At 43.9% G+C, this 17,305-nt stretch overlaps 1 protein-coding gene and 1 pseudogene across 1 annotated transcript in view; one reads left to right on the forward strand and one right to left on the reverse strand.

The window, feature by feature from the left end:
* The window catches only part of LOC103118538 (proton-coupled amino acid transporter 1), a 58,347-nt gene extending 42,241 nt beyond the window's left edge, over positions 1 to 16,106 (reverse strand). Inside the window, exon 1 of the mRNA XM_007528767.3 lies at positions 15,990 to 16,106. The gene's annotated coding sequence lies outside the window, so the exon portion shown is untranslated. The remainder of the gene's footprint in view (positions 1 to 15,989) is intronic.
* On the forward strand, positions 3,737 to 8,733 carry LOC132540304 (eukaryotic translation initiation factor 1-like; annotated as a pseudogene).
* Positions 16,107 to 17,305: the final 1,199 nt, after the last annotated feature.

Raw genomic sequence — 17,305 nt, forward strand, 5'->3', positions numbered from 1 at the left:
CTCCAATCACTTGGTGCAGGTGTTCAACTTTCTTCAAACAATGCAGAGGCCACTGTGTGCCCTGCACGAAAACTAACATGCCCAGAGAAAAATGCTGCTGAGAAAACTGCTCAAGAAGGCTGCAGTCTCTAGATCAGAAGGCTAAAGGCAAGTACAGGATGTGGCATGAGGCTGACAGCTGCAAGCTTGTTGCAGGGGAAAACAGCATTCACTGCCTGAGGACTTTGGCTGATGACAAGTGGAGCAAACCCTGGAACGGCAGAGCCCCACATGCTCCCACACTCACTGTGAGTGTGCCAAGACGTGTAGCACCTAGAGGTGATGTAGGGGATACTGTCAGGGGAGTGTGTGTGTGTGTATGGGGGGGGGGAATGGGGGGTGGGCACAAGGGAGCCTGGGGCAGTACCAGGGACAGTGGCAGGCAGAGACCAGTCATTGATTGGTGAGGAGCACAGCAAAGGTTCGCCCTGGAGAAATGGTAACTTTGGAAGGATGAAAATTGCCCTTCAAAGCTGTTCTTCAGGGTCAGTGCAGTGACACACCCAGTTGAACACACACATTACTATGCACAATGACCCAGTCTCAAGGCCCTGATTCCCACCTACAGGGGTGAGGCTTTATGAGCAGTGAAGCAATGCTGCAGGTGGCTGGTATATGCTTGCTCACGTGCTCTCTCTCCCTCTCTCTCTTCCCTCTAAATTTTTCTGTCTCTACACAATGGAAAAACAAAATAATAAAGTTGGCATGGGGAGACAGCATAATGGTTATACAAAAGACTTTCATGGAGAGGCGGGCGGTAGCGCAGCAGGTTAAGCACACATGGCGGGTTAAGTGCAAGGACAGGCATAAGGATTCCGGTTTGAGCCCCTGGCTCCCCACCTACAGGGGAGTTGCTTCACAAGTGGTGAAGCAGGTCTACAGGTGTCTATCTTTCTCTCCCCCGCTCTGTCTTCCCCTCCTCTCTCCATTTCTCTCTGTCCTATCCAATAATGATGACATCAATAAAAGTAATAATAACTACAACAATAAAAAAAAACAAGGGCAACAAAAAGGGAATAAATAAAATATTTTTTAAAAAAAAAGACTTTCATATCTGAGGCTCCGAGGTCCCAGGTTCAATCCTCCACATCACCATAAGTCAGAACTAAATCACCATAAGTCAGAACAGTGCTCTGATATCTCTCATTAAAATAAAGTATTAAAAATAATAATATACTGTTGAATATAAAACATTAATTCCCCAATAAAAAAAATCAGAAAAAAATAATGGGTGGGGGTAGACAGCATAGTGGTTATGCAAAGAGACTCTAGTGCCTAAGGCTCCAAAGTCCCAGGTTCAATCCCCCGCACCACCATAAGCCAGAGCTGAGCAGTGCTCTGGTACTTCTCTCTGAAAAATAAAATAATAATAGTAATAATAATAATGATAATAATGTCACCCTTTGGAGAAGACAATCTTTGGAGCCTCAAATGCTAGCCAGAAACAGGCATTATGGAAGAGAAAGTCAGCAGGCAGGACTTGGCACAGGAAGAAGGTTCTATCAAAGGGAGTTGCCCAAAGGGAGCAGAGCACTCAGGCATGGGAAATGTCTACCCACTCTGTTGCAAGTCCAAGAAGCTCCAAGCAGGGCTGGCGGGGAACCCGGACAGCAGAAGTGGTGCAGATACCCCCTGGAGTCCTTCCACGCTCTCTCTGGCCTCAGCGTGCTTCCTCTTGCTCTCCAGCTGTCCCACTGGGCACCCTCTAATGAAACATGGTTTCTGTATCTATATACCAACTCCTGCTTTGTGTGATATTTTATTAGAACCTGTTATTGACAGAACAAAGATTGGACTACATGAGTTCAAGAAAAGCTGGTCCTGCAGGTTCTTGGGAATGAGGGACACAGTCTACATGTTCTATGTGGCCCACCAACACAGTCAAAACTCCAGAAGGAACCCAACATATCCATCCAAAAAGATCTGTGTACACATATGTTCTTGGCAGCACAATTTGTAATAGCCAAAACCTGGAAGCAACCCAGGTGTCCAACAACAGATGAGTGGCTGGGCAAGTTGTGGTATATATACACAATGGAATACTACTCAGCTGTAAAAAATGGTGACTTCACCGTTTTCAGCTGATCTTGGATGGACCTTGAAAAAATCATGTTTTGTGAAATAAGTCAGAAACAGAAGGATGAATATGGGATGATCTCACTCTCAGGCAGAAGTTGAAAAACAAGAACAGAAAAGAAAACACAAGTAGAACCTGAAATGGAATTGGCGTATTGCACCAAAGTAAAAGACTCTGGGGCGGGTGGCTGGGGAAAATACAGGTCCAAGAAGGATTCAGAGGACCTAGTGGGGGTTGTATTGTTAAATGGGAAACTGGGGAATGTTATTCATGTACAAACCATTGAGGACCCCACCAATGTGTCCTGGAGCTCTGCTTCCCCAGAGACCCACCCTACTAGGGAAAGAGAGAGGCAGACTGGGAGTATGGACCGACCAGTAAACGCCCATGTTCAGCGGGGAAGCAATTACAGAAGCCAGACCTTCCACCTTCTACAACCCACAATGACCCAGAGGGATAGAGAGTGGGAAAGCTATCAGGGGAGGGGGTGGGATATGGAGATTGGGTGGTGGGAATTGTGTGGAGTTGTACCTCTCCTACCCTATGGTTTTGTTAATTTATCCTTTCTTAAATAAAAAAAAAAAGTCAAAAAAAACTCCAGAAGAAATTTAGATCCAAGGGCAGTACTACTAAGAAAACTCTACTTGTCTGGTGGTGGGGGGAATTCTCCAACATACATTCAACCAAATATCCATGGTAGTATCAATTTTGTATACTTTGATAAACTGTACTCTTTGTTCTTAAAAAACTGTTTTTATTATCAATTCTGTTTTATATCTGTTCTCCCTTAGAATTCCACAGTGAGAGACAGAAGATGCTTATCTGCAATGCAGCAGCCCACCATTCCATTAATTTCATTCTCTGTCTCCCAACTATTAAATTTGGGTTTCTGGCTTTTTTTTCTTAAATGACTATAAAATCCATACACTCTGTTTTCTTTCTTTTTTATTTTATTAATTTATTAATGAAAAAGATAGGAGGAGTGAGAGAAAGAACCAGACATCACTCTGGTACATGTGCTTCCAGGGACTGAACTCAGGACCTCATGCTTAAGAGTCCAATGCTTAACCACTGTGCCATTTCCCACCAGACCACATACATTCCATTTTCTATCACAAGTAGTACCTGGAGTTATTCAACTGTTTTTTGGGGGGTTTTTTTGCCTTTTTCTTTTTTAAGAGCACTGTTCAGCTCTGTCTTATGGTGGTGCTAGGGATTGAACTTCAGGCATAAAAGGGTTTTTTCTGTGTAACCATTATGCTATCTCCCTAGCCCTACTCAAGTGGGCTTAGTACCTGCACTATGAATCCACTGCTTCTGGAGGACATTTTTCCCATTTTATTGCCCTTGTTATTGTTACTGTTGTTGTTGGCTAGGACAGAGAGAAATCAAGAGAGGAAGGGAAGACAGAGGGGGAGAGAAAGATAGACACCTGCAGACCTGTTTCACAGCTTGTGAAGTGACCCCCCCTGCAGGTGGGGAGCTGGGGGCTCTAACCAGGATCCTTAGGCCAGTCCTTGTGCTTTCTTCCATGTGTACTTAAACCACTGTGTGATTGCCTGGTCCCCCTTGCCATTCATTCTATCAAACTAACCTAGTGTCACCTGCAACAGGGGCATGATGGTCTCCTCAAAACTCTGCCAGTGTCAGAACTACATTACTTTTGCTTCTGAGGAGATGTATGTCTCTTTACAATTCTCAAATTTCTAGCATTTTTTTTTAAGCCAGGGCACTGCACAGCTCTGGCTTATGGTGGTATAGTAGTTTGAACCTGGGACTTCAGAAACTCAGGCATGAAAGCCTTTTGCATAATCATTATGCTATCTCCCCAACCTCCAAATAAAAGCTTTAAGATTGTCTTTTCTCCACCTGTCAGACTCATACTCTCCTTTGAAAATACTAAGACATACTTAAAGTAACTATCTGAAAGTTCACTGACTAGTTTCCTTTGCAGAACCAGCAGAGTAAGGAGGCCAATTCCAGCCAAACCAGGTGTGCCACCACCCAGCCTCTATCCCACAATTTCTTTAAGCAACCATCTGTTGATGGGCATTTAGGCTGATTCCAGTCTTTTCTAGCCATTTCTGATCTATTAATACTTTCTAAGGTTTCCCTATTCTGGACTTTTATGTTAATAAATCAAGCAAAATGTGGGTTCCTATGACTTTCACTCAGAGAAGAAAGTTTACACATGTTTAGGCTCAGTATCTTTTGCTGTGTATGTGACCCAAGTTCAAGCCCATCCCCTACCACACTGAAGGTAATTTTTGTGCTGTGGTCTCTTTCACTCTCTGTATCTATCTTTAAAATGGTTATACATGTTTAGAATGTATACTCTTTTGGCCACTCCACTGCTAGATGTATACTAAAGTAAACCCATGTGTCCACAGAGAGCATGGGAACAAATGTTACTAATCTCCCTAACAGCCAGAAAGGGACAGGAACTTGATGACTGGAGATAAGTAGTCTATCCACCTAATAGAATATTGCTCAGCAACGAAAAGAAAGTGTTGATAAATGCTACAGTGTGAACAATGAAAACACCTTTCTTCTCTGAGTGAAAGTCATAGAAGCCCACATTCTGTTTGATTTATTAACGTAAAAGTCCAGAATAGGAAAACCTTAGTAAGTATTAATAGATCAGAAGTGGCTAGAAAAGATTGGAAGCAGCCTAAATGTCCATCAACAAATGATTACCTAAAGAAGTTATGGGATAGTCTGGGTGGTGGTACACCTGGTTGAGTGCATGTTACAATATACAAGGACGTTGTAGGTGTTTCTGTCTCTTTTCCTCTTTATCTTCCCCTTCCCTCTTGATTTCTAATAGCCTCTATCAAACAAAGATAATAAAATTTTAAAAAGAAGTTATGGGATATATACTTCATGGAATACTATTTGGCAATAAAAAATGGTACTGTGTCATTTGGGACAAAATGGATGGAACCGGAGGTGATTATGCTTAACAAAATAGACAAAATACAACTATTGGCTAGTTTAATTCATATGTAGAATCTAGAGAACTGGTACACATGAACCTGCAAACACACACACACACACACATAGAAGCAAGCAAACTTATTTCTAAGACTTGTGAGAACTATGAGGTTTATTTTTGGGAAGTGGGGCCAGGCATTGACGCACCTGGTTAAGTGTACACATTACAGTGTGCAAAGATCCAGGTTCAAGCCCCCAGTCCCCACCTGCAGGGGAAAAGCTTCACAAGTGGTAAAGCAAGGCTGCAGGTGTTTCTCTGTCTCTTTTCCCTCTATCTCTCCCTCCTCAATTTCTCTGTCTCAATCCAATAGTAAATACACAAAATATATTTGGGAAGTGAGAGGGCAGGGATATAGAACTTTGGAGGTTTTTTTGGTGTAGAACTATATATTATAACCTTATAATACTTTTAATATTACATATATTAAATATATTTTAGGTATATTCCAAGAGACCCATGACCTTAGTAATTTTTGCCTAAGCCTGATGACTAACAGGCAGGTGGTCTATAAGTATTGTCTGGGAAGATAGTGTTGGAGTTGAGAATAGGACTAGAAAGCTGTATCAGAGCAGAAAGTAGTTCCCAAATATGAGGTAAATATATAAATACCATTAACTATAAACCCCATCAATCTGACCTAGGGCCCATGTTTATTCATATTTAGCACAGAGGCCTGTGTAACTTCTGTATCCTCATCAATCTGAGCTCAAAGTCCGTAGTCAGAGCTGGGAACATTTTGGGCTGCATTCATTTAAGGACCAGCCTTTCTCGAGTGGCAGTGAAGGTTATCCCAGTCTCCCTTCAGAATGGGGCAGTCCCTACCATGGCTGTCCTACAGTGAGGGCGAGATCCTGTAGAGGCCCATAAGAGGTCTTATGATGACATGCCAGTGATGGTGGAGAGAGAGATCCATTAAAGGTCAGGCCTATAATAGATATGTGGGAATCCAAGGATTCCCTGACTAGAATCCCAGATGATGAGGTGGCCTGGTAGTGACCAGCTTTTGTAGTCCTTATTTTATCTGACAAGACTAGACTGAAAGTAGATGAGGGAGCGTCTTCCCACACCAAGACCCTTAGTTCCATCTGCCCTATTCTTATCTTTAGGTTCCTGATTATTAAACAATTTGTCCTGCTTTATATCTTACAGCTTTTCAGCCACAAAGTTGCAGACACTACCATGACACCATCCTGACTTCCCTGGGCTGATGACATCATCAAATGTGTCTTGGAACCTCCCCTCCCCACAGCCTTATCCCCATTAAGGAAAGACAGAGATAGACTAGAGGTATGGATCAAACTGCCAATGTCCATGTCCAGCAGAGAAGCAATTACAGAAGATAGACCTTCCACCTTCTGTACCCCATAAAGATCTTTGATTCATACACCCAGAGGGATAAAGAATAGGGAAGCTTACAATGGAGAGAATGGGATATACAACTCTGGTGATGGGAATTGTGTGGAACTGTACCCCTCTTATCCTACAGTCTTGTTAATCATTATTAAATCACTAATAAAAAATATTGTAAATCTAATATTAATCACAAATAAAAATAGGGGGAAAAAGAAGAGGCTAGGTCTTAGAGAAAGGATTTGAAAAGCATGTAAGTGACTGTTAAGGGGTACAGTTTCTTTTGGGAAGATGGAATATTCTAGAATAGATACTGTAACAGTAGCACAACCTAGTGTACTGAAAACCACTGAACTGTACAATTTAGTTGTCTGAATTATATATTATGTGAATTAGATCTCAACAAAACTGCTTAAAATTAAAATCAGTAGTTTGGAAGGTGGCACAGGGGACAAAGTATTGGACTTGTAAGCACAAAGTTTCAAGTTTGGTCCCCAGCACTGCATGTGCCAGAAAGATGCTTTGGTTCTCTTTCTTACTAATAAAAATAAGTATTTAAAAAGTTAAAACCAATCTGACTCACACTAAGCATTTTCTTTCTTTCCTTCTTTCTTTCTTTTCTTTTTTAAACTTATTTATTTATAAAATGGAAACACTGTTAAGACCATAGGCTAAGAGGGGTACAAGTCCCACCATCAGAGCTCCATATCCCATCCATTCCCTCCCCTGATAGCTTTCCTATTCTTTAACCCCATGCGAGTATGGACCCAGGGTCATTATGGGGTGCATAAGGTGGAAGGTCTGGCTTCTATAATTGCTTCCCCACTGAACATGGGTGTTGACAGGTTGATCCATACTCCCAGCCTGTCTCTCTCTTTCCCTAGTGTGGCAGGGCTCTGAAGAAGCAGAGCTCCAGGACACATTGGTAGGGTCATCTATCCAGGGAAATCCGGTTGGCATCATGTTAGCATCTGGAATCTGGTGGCTGAAAAAAGAGTTAACATATAAAGCCAAACAAACTGTTGATTAATCAAGAACCTAAATATTGCAGATGAAGATTTGGGGCTTCTGTTTTTGTAGCTAGCTAGTAGGTCTATTTTAGGTATATTCCAAAAGGCCCATGACTTTATTAGTTTTTGCCTGAGCCTGACATATAATATGTAAGTGGACCCAAGTTATTGTCTGGGAAGATGATGCCATGGCTGGAAAAAGGGCTAGAAAGCTGGATCAGGGAAGAGAATAGCTACCAAATATGGGAAAAGTGTATAAATATAGTTGACTGTAAACCCCATCGATTTGATCTGGGGCCCATATTCAACATAGAAGCCTATGTAACCTCTACATCCCTGTAGGTCTGAACTTGCATTCTGTGGTCATCAATAGGAACATTCCGAGTTGCACCTATTTCAGGACCCATCTTCTTCAGGTGGCAGAGTATGTTATCCAACTCCCCTTTGGAGGATGGAACATTCTCTACCATTGTTGATCCACATTGAGGGCAAGAAAAAAGTACCCTGAGCATTTTCTGTTTAGCCAACTTTCCAGATAACCCTATCTGCAAGCAAGCAGACTTACAGAAGGCAGTAACAACACCACCAAAAAATTCTTAGCCCAGTCACTAATCCACTGCCAAGAACTCGCTTCCCAACGCTCTGTCTCCCATTTCACCCCTACCAAACCACCCACCCTGGCTCCTCCCAGCTTCTCCTGCTGCTACCACTCACAGGCCATTCCCACTAGGGGAAAATGACAGGAAATCCTATCATTTGTTCATTATACAGAACCTGCACTCTTTCAACACCTTTGGAGATAAAAGTAAGGATGATGCCTGCTTCCTGCTAGCACTGAGGACTAGATCCACATCAGAATTCAACAGAGAGTGGCACAGAGACCCTTACTGTCCATGACTACAATAAAAAGATACTAGTGAAGGTGTTTAATAAGATGGTACTGTAACTGAGCACTAAGAATATGGAGAAACAACTTAGTTACCATCAGGAGTACATAAGCCAGTTCTTTATGGAGACTGGACTGGCCAAGGACGACCAGCTGAAGGGTCATGGATTTAAGTGTTTCTGACTCTCTGAAGCTTCTTTTTTAAAAAATAAATCTTTTAAAAACTGTTCATTTATTTTATTTGATAGAACAGAAAGAAATTGAGAGGGAAAGGGGAGAGAGAGAAGGAAAGAGAAGAAGACGCACTTGCAGCACTCCTTCACCACCTGTGAAACTACCTCCCTTGTAAGTAGGGTCTGGGGGCTTGAACCTCGGTCCTTTTGCATGGTAACTTGTGAGCTCAAACCGGTGCACCACAACCCAGCTCCCTCACCAAAGCTTAAATGCGTAAAATTTCCCTCCTGAGGGTGAGGAGATGGCATGCCTACTTGAACACACACATAAAAATGTACAAGGACTAGGGGCTGGGTGGTGGCACACCAGGTTAAGCACACATAATAAGCATCGCAGGGACCAGCACAAGGATCCCGGTTTGAGCCCCTGGATCCCCACCTGCAGGGGGCTCGCTTCACAAGCAGTGGAGCAGGTCTGCAGGTGTCTGTCTTTCTCTCCTATCTTCTCCTCCTCCCTCATTTTCTCTCTGTCTTGTCCAACAACAATAGCAACAACAAAAAAAATGGAAAAAATGGCATCCAGGAACAGTGGATTTGTAGTACAGGCACTGAGCCCCAACGATAACCCTGGAGGAAAAAAAAAAAAGTACAAGGATCCAGGTTCAAATCTCTAGCCCCCACCTGCAGAAGGGGAGCTTCAGGAATGGTGAAGTAGTACTGCAGGTGTCTCTCTCTCCTTCTCTATATCCCACTTTCCTCTAAAATACACACACACACACACACACACACACACACACACACACTTTAAGAATCTTAAGATTTTCCCTTCTGTCCCTTCTTTCAAATTTAAAAACCTCACAGCTTGTATAATGTAACCACTTCAGGGTCTACTTTCAACTTGTCCTAATGTAACTCCTTCATGCAATAAACTGCAAAGAGGCCCACCCTTCTAAAAAAATTCGTATGATGGGCAGACCCCAGTTCTCAATGCCCACTGGAGTTGAAGGACTGGTGACAAGAGCCACCCCAAAGTTTCACCCATTATTATGAAACAATTAGAGTGGCTTACACCTGGAACCCTGAGAAGCAGAGGATTTTCTCAGGGTTTTTATTGTTTGTTGCTGGAATCCCACAGCCAGGACCCAGATTGCAGTCTGCACTGCTATGTGTGGCTTACAGGGGAGAAAGGGAAACTTCCTGATAATTGCACAATTCTGTCCTTTTTTTTTTCTTTTCCTTTTTTATTATTTAGGGGCCAGATAGTGGTGTGCCTGATTGAGTGAACATGTTACAATGATCTAGGATTTGGGTTAGAGCCCCTGGTCCCCCACCTGCAGGGGTAAAGCTTTGCGAGCGGTGAAACAGGACTACAGGTGTCTGTCTCTTGTCCTCTCTATCTCCCCCCCCTTCCCTCTTAATTTCTGGCTGTGTCTATCCAGTAATAAAGATAATAAAAATATTTTAAAATTATTTTAGAGGCAGAGAGAGACACAGTGAAAGAGATCACAGCATCTAATCTTTCTTCAATACAGTGGGGGGCCTGGCTGAACCTGGGGCGCGCACATGAAAAAGCAGTGCACTACCCAAGTGAGCTATTTCACCAGGCCCACATTATTCATTTCTAAAGAGCAACCACCAGAGGACTCCACCTACCCAGCACAGGAGTCCGCCTCATAATTAAGGCAGCCACCCAGGGGGTTGGGGGCTGTACCAGCAAATACACCCACTTTTCGTGCACAGTTAGACGTGACTCCCAAAGATTAAGCTTCCCTCTAAGCAATGGGAGACTGAGGCTTCAGCTCATTAATGGGTGTTGAGAAGAAAACCACTGCTCTCTCACACCCTAAATTATGTACCTTCCCTAAAGCCCTCCTGTGAACAAAACTGAAGAGGCATTAGGTCTGCAGCTGGAACTCTGAAAATACAAAGCACAGGAACTCAGAGCCTAGCTGTGGAACTCACCATAGGTTACCAATCTCCCTCTGTGTCCACTTTCTCCTCTGAAAAATATGAATGGCGACACCTATGAGAGTGTGTGCGTGTGTGACATCTATGTAATAATGTGTAGCTGACCTCAAGCATACCCATTGTCACACAGCTCTGGGCTGCTTATTCACTCAAGAGAGGTAGAGGCACCACAGCACCCAAGTTTCCTCTGGTGCCACGGTATCTCCCGTGTTGCGCCAAGACTTAAACCTGGGTCACGTGCATGACAAGGTAGGTACCCTACCCACTGAGGTAGTTCTCCAGCCCCTGACAAGACTTTATGATAGCAGAGGAAAGAATGGTGAAAAGCATCTCTGGTACATAAGGTAGACCCAATGGTGACAGCAGTGTAATGACTACTACAGAGAAGTTCAAGGATGTCAAAAAACAGCACTTCCTCCATCCCCATCTCTGGAGAGCTGAGTCCTGGAAGTGGCAATCTGTATGCCATGATCACCTGTAACCTTGAGTCCTAAATTGGTGGGAATGAGGCCCAGAGGGATCTTTCTTTCTAGAGAGGGACACTGAGGCACACTGGTAGCAAGATTTTTAAGAGAAAGGTCTGAGGATCAAGAAAAGAGAGCAGGAAGTGCACAAGCAGAAACCGGGGACAGGCTATAAGCACTGGCTCAGCAGGCCTATCCCAAGCCCCATTTGAGGCTGGAGTTGTGACAGACTGAGTGCAGGAAAAAGGCCACTGAGGAGGTAATAAGCACACAACACTGGACAGGCAGGCAGAACCAGGATGCCAGGCAGAAAGTCAGTCCATCTGCTCAGCCTACTTGTAGAGTTTTCCTTCAGGTGCAGAGGGAGAGGGTGTCAGTCAGGTCAGGGAGAAGAGATGCAGCACTAACAGCAATGACTGAGCCTAGAAGAGTCTTCAAGGATCTAAAGGACAGATAATCTCCCCCAGACAGTGAAGGAAGGAGTGAAAGAAGCTAGAGCTCTAAGCATGAGAATAGAGTCTACTGGGCTGGATGGTGGCACACTCGGCTGAGAACAAAAGTTACTACATGTAAGGCCCAGGTCCCCACCTGCAGGGGGGAAGTTTCATGAGTGGTAAAGCAGTGCTTGAGGTGTCTTTCTTTCTCTCTCCCTCTCTATATCTGTTTTCCATCTCAGTTTTTTCTGTCCTTATCCAAAAAATGAATATTGATTATTTTTTTAAAAGAATAAAATAGACTCTAGGCCGGGGAACACAGCATTCACCAAAGTAGACATGTTCTCTGTCTCCTCTCCTTTCCATTCCACATGTAAATAAATCCAATCATAGAATTACATATAGCAGAGGGCAAATATCCCAAGTGGTAGACAGCATCTGAGGTTCTCAGTTCAATCCCCAGCATCACATGTACTAAAGTGGTACTTTGACTTTGTATGTATGTGCGTGTCTAAAAGATTATTTCTTTATTCATGAGAGAGGGAGGAGGAAGAAGAGGAGGAGGAGGAAGAAGAGGAGGGAGAACTATAGCATCTCTCTAGCACATTCAAAGCCAGGAATCAAAGTCAGGAGTTAATTCACTATATGACCTCCTGGGTCATCAAACAACTTTTTAAAAACTGTATTAAAGGCTGGTGAAATAGCTCACTTGGATAGTGTGCTGCTTTGCACAACCCAGGTTCAAGCCTGGCTCCTATGCACTGAAGGAAGCCTCGGTGCTGTGGTCTGCACTTACTCTCTCCCTATGTCTTTTTTTTCTCTCTCTCTTTTGTTGCCCTTATTTTATCATTGTTGTTGTTATTGTTATCGTTGTTGTTGGAAAGGACAGAAAGAAATTGAAACAGGAGGGGAAGACAGAGAGGGAGAGAAAGACAGACACCTGCAGACCTGCTTCACCATCTGTGAAGTGACCCCCCTGCAGGTGGGGCACCAGGGGCTCTAACCTGGACCCTCACGCCAGTCTTTGCTCTTTGCGCCATCACACATGGGTGTGCTTAACCCACTGCACTACCAACTGCCCCCGATGTCTCTTTAAAAAAAGAAAAAAAAAAAAAAAACAGGCAGAAGAATGAGTTAGAAGAAAATCTGAAACTTGATCTAATTCAACCCTGGACCCAAAACAATGATCTAATCTACAGCATTCCCGAAAGTGAAGGCCAGTGACAGCAACCTGCAGTGGCATAGAGTATAGTACTCTGTGCTGCAACTGAGAGTACTCACTCTCTGAAAGTGCTTATGTTCATCCAAAACTACTTCCCTATGGCCCTCCCAGCCATTAATCTGGTTGAACTCTCTGGAATATTGCACAAGAAAGAGGATCACATCCTGAAACTGCCTGGTGTCAGGAGACAAGAAGCCCTGAGTTCATCAAGCTATGCTCACAGCTTCTTAGGATGAGGCTGGCAGGCAGCCCAGGGAAAGCAAGGACACAGCAGGCAATTAGGATGGGTCATTCAGACTGTAAAAGAAGACTTTATCTCAGCACCATCATCAGAGTGGGTTCTGTGGACATGGTCCCTATCCCAAAGAGTGTCAGACCCAGAGTGCATGGTCATGCCTTTTGTATTCCCTTCTTCCTTGACTTCAAAGACAGCTTCAAAGAAAACATGCTCTAGAGGCTGGTTGGTGACACACCCCATTGATTGTACACATCACCATGTACAAAGATTCAGGTTCAGTCCCCAGTCCCCGCCTGTAGGAGGGAAGCTTCATGAGTGGTTAAGCAGTACTGAAGGTCTTTCTCTCCCTCCCCCCTCTCTCTTCTGACCCTTTCCCTCTCAATGTCTATGTTTTATTTAATAAAATTAAAATACCATTTAAAAAATCTTGCTCTAGGGCTGGGAAGACAGCATAATAGTTATGTAAAAGATTTTCATGCCAGTGGCTCTGAAGCCCCTGACTCAATCCCTGCATTATCATAAGCCATAGCATAGTGGCACAGTGCTCTGATTTAAAATGATAATGATAGGGCCTGGTGGTAGCACACCTGATTGAGTGCACATTATAATGCACGAGGACCTGGGTTTGAGCTCTCCCACCCCACCCTTAGGGGGAAGGCTTTGTGAGTGGTGAAGCAGGGCTGCAGGTGTCTTATCTTTCTCCCTCTCTATCACCCCCTTCCCTTTTGAAATTTCTGGCTGTCTCTATCCAATAAAGATAATAAAAAAAAATTTAATGATGGGAGTCAGGCAGTAGCGCAGTGGGTTAAGCTCAGGTGACGCAAAGCGCAAGGACCGAGATGTAGGGACCCCGGTTCGAGCCCCCGGCTCCCCACCTGCAAGGGAGTTGCTTCACAGGTGGTGAAGCAGGTCTGCAGGTGTCTATCTTTCTCTCCCCCACTCTGTCTTCCCATCCTCTCTCCATTTCTCTCTGTCTTATCTAACGACAACATCAATTACAACAACAGTAACTACAACAATAAAACAACTAGGGCAACAAAAGAGAATAAATAAATATTTTAAAAAATTAAAATGATAATGATAGGAAGAAAATATGCTTTTAGCAGCTGGGGGACTAGCTCAACTGGTAGAATATGAGACTTGCATGTCTGAAGTTCCTGTTTCTATCCCCAACACACATGTACTGGAATGACTTTTCTCTTTTGTGACCTCTGTATATGTCATATGGAACAAACAAACTAAATTAAGATTAAAAACATGCTCTAAATGTATAGTCAGATATTTACCTCAAAGTCTCAGACTAGAACCAAAGAGGACTTGATAGTGTTTAAAGCAACAAAAGGTAGTCAGAAGCATTTTAGCTGTCAGTTTTTCACCTAGACATAAGACGGAGTCAGGAATAAAAGGAAGGAAGATCTGGTGGCAACTTGGAACTAAAGCAGTAATTAATGTACATTGGGCAACACCCTGGTCAACAAACAGGCTTGGATACAGAGAAACTCTGTGCTGGGACCAATTATCAGGGCTTTGGAGACTACTTCCCATCACTGTCTGCACTAGGAGACTTGAACCCAGGCAAAGACCAAGTTACATATGCTGCAAAGCAAATGACTGCTAGAACAAAACCTTGTTTAGGGAGACAGTATAATGGTTATGCAAAAAGACTTTCATGTCTGAGGCACCTAAGTCCCAGGTTCAATCCCCAGCTCCACCATTAGCCAGAGCCTAGCAGTGTTCTGGTAAAATAATTAAGTGGCCAGGAGGTGGCGCAGTGGATAAAGCATCGGACTCTCAAGCATGAGATCCTGAGTTCAATCCCGGGCAGCACATATACAAGAGTGATGTCTGGTTCTTTCTCCTCCTATCTTTCTCATGAATAAATAAATAAAATCTTTTTTAAAATATTAACTAATTAATTAATTGAATTAAAATTCTTACAATGCCCTAATTTCAGAACTTTCCAGTTCATCACATTTTCAGTAAGCCTCAACACCAAAACATCCATCCAAACAGCTTATATTCAGTAAGTCTGGCAAACTACAGAAAAACAAGGTAACCTGAACTGGAGTTGGTGTATTGCACCAAAGTAAAAGACTCTGGGGTGGGTGGGGGTGAAAGTACAGGTCCTAGGAAAGGATAACAGAGGACCTACTGTGGGTTGTATTGTTATGTGGAAAACTGAGAAATGTTATGCATGTACAAACTATTATATTTACTGTCGACTGTAAAACATCAATCTCCCAATAAAGAAATTAAAAAAAAAAAAAAAAGGCACAGAACCTTAATTTCAGAGTTCTCCCCACTCAGAGCTCACAGCACCTCCCTCCACCCCAGCACACTTCAACTTCTACTTCATATTCTGCAAGGACTCACACAAAAACAGCAGGTTGGTTTAAAAAAAAAAAAAAAAAACCTTCACAACGACGAGTTTGCAGGAAAATAGAACAGTGAAGCAAGGAGCCACACCCAGTATCAAGCCAACCCAGACGTGATAATGCAGAGCTAACCCGTGAAGAGGGGGAGGTGGGGCAGTGGCCTGTCCCAATTCTTTTTAGGAATAGGGCCGTCCACAGGTCAAGTTTTCGAAAGAGCCAGAGTGGTGACACCTGGCCTCTGGAATTTAGGTGCTGTATCCTAACCCTCCCTGGGCCTTGATTTCCCTGAGTGTCATAGAAAGGTTGGTCCGATGCTTCGAACCAGGGTCCTTTCACATGCGGTGCTGAGAACCTAAAACCCACTCGGAAAAAGTGCCAACTAGTCAGCCCTGGATGCGGCGGGGAGGGGCACGACGCCCTGGCTGGTCGTCTGGGTGAGTCTTTACACCTGGGAACCCCAGTGTCCCCATCTGTCAAATAGGACGGCGAGGTCAGGGGAGCAAAGCGAGGGACAAAGAGCTCTCCAGGGCGCCTCACCATCCATGGGGCTGACCCATCTCACCTGAGACTTGGGGCCAAGGGACTAGAACCCGCAGCCCAGCTCTGGGGCCATGGGGACCTAGACACAGCTCAAGACCAGGGTGGAGGGGACCCTGACCAGACCGGTTGGCTGGCGCTGGCTGCTACATCTAAGGTGCCTGAGGGCTGCTGTGGACTCCAGGAGGGGCCCACGGTCCGTCTGCCCAGCGCGCACTCACCGATGCTCCTGCGCCAGGCACCGCTCCACGCCCGACTGAGCGCCCCAGCTCAGCGCCGAGCCCCTGCCATCTCCACTGCACCTCCGCCACTTCCGTCCCCCTCACGTGACCTGCGCCTGCCCGGGAGAGCCACATGATCGGGTTCTAGCTTTCCCAGGCTCACCTCTGCAGCGCCACCTGGTGACCGCGAGCGACCACTGCGGGGTGGAAAACTCCAACGCGACTGGCCCTGCTGAGTAGCAAGTCCGCTTAACAGAAAAATAAAGCATTTTACACTCATCTGGAGTGGAGGTAACAACATAATGGTTACGCAAAAGGAATTTCATATTGAGGCCCTAAAGTCTCAACTTCAATCCCCAGCACCAGCATAATAAGCGAGAGCTGAGCAGAGCTCTAGTCTCTCTGTACTCTGCACTAGATTAAAAAAAAGAAGTTTCAATTTTAAAAAAAGTCATTTGGTTATATTTTACAACTTTATGCAAACACATCTGTGGCAGCTGCAGGGTGTGAACTCTGAGATAAGGCAACATTGTCTTAATGTACTTAAGCATATAGTGACATTTTACAGCCTATGAGCCTGGCTATGAAAACTAGACCCTTGGGTGGGAGAGGGGGGTAGATAGCACAATGGTTATGCAAACAGACTCTCATGCCTGAGGCTCTGTCCCAGGTTCAATCCCCACACCACTATAAGCCCGATCTGAACAGTGGTGTGGTATAAAAGAAGAAGGAGAAGGAGAAGAAGAAGGAGAAGGAGAAGAAGAAAGCTAGATTCTTGTTGTTTGGTCATTATGGGGACGTCCCTGCTCCAAGGTTTTTCAGAAAGAAAGACACCACAGCACCAAAGCGTCCTTCAGTGCAGTGGGGGCCCAGGCTGGAACTTGGGTGGTATCTATGACAAAGCAAGTGCATAGTCCAATCGGACTATCTTGTAGTCCCTGGAGACATTTATTTAGAGACATGCAGTGACAGTTTCAAATTGGAGCTGATAAAGTTAAATATATAGTTAAATATAGTTATAAATATAAAGTTAATAATAAATATAAAGTTTATTACTATATAAAATATATAGTTAAATATAGTTATAAATATAAAATTAAATATTAATTACTAATGCAGTTGAAGAGCTAAAATAGTCTGCAAAACCGATCAGACCCTGGGAAATGCAGCTCCAACTACTCATCCCAAACCAGAGTGAACTACTGATACAGCTAAATCACAGACAAGATCTTAAAATAATTATGGTGTGACCAGTGAAATAGTGCAGTAAATAAAATCTTGAATTTAAAAGCATGAGGTCCCAAGTTTGATCCCTG

This window comes from Erinaceus europaeus, chromosome 9 (assembly GCF_950295315.1).
Source record: "Erinaceus europaeus chromosome 9, mEriEur2.1, whole genome shotgun sequence".
Classification (NCBI taxonomy): Eukaryota; Metazoa; Chordata; class Mammalia; order Eulipotyphla; family Erinaceidae; genus Erinaceus; species Erinaceus europaeus.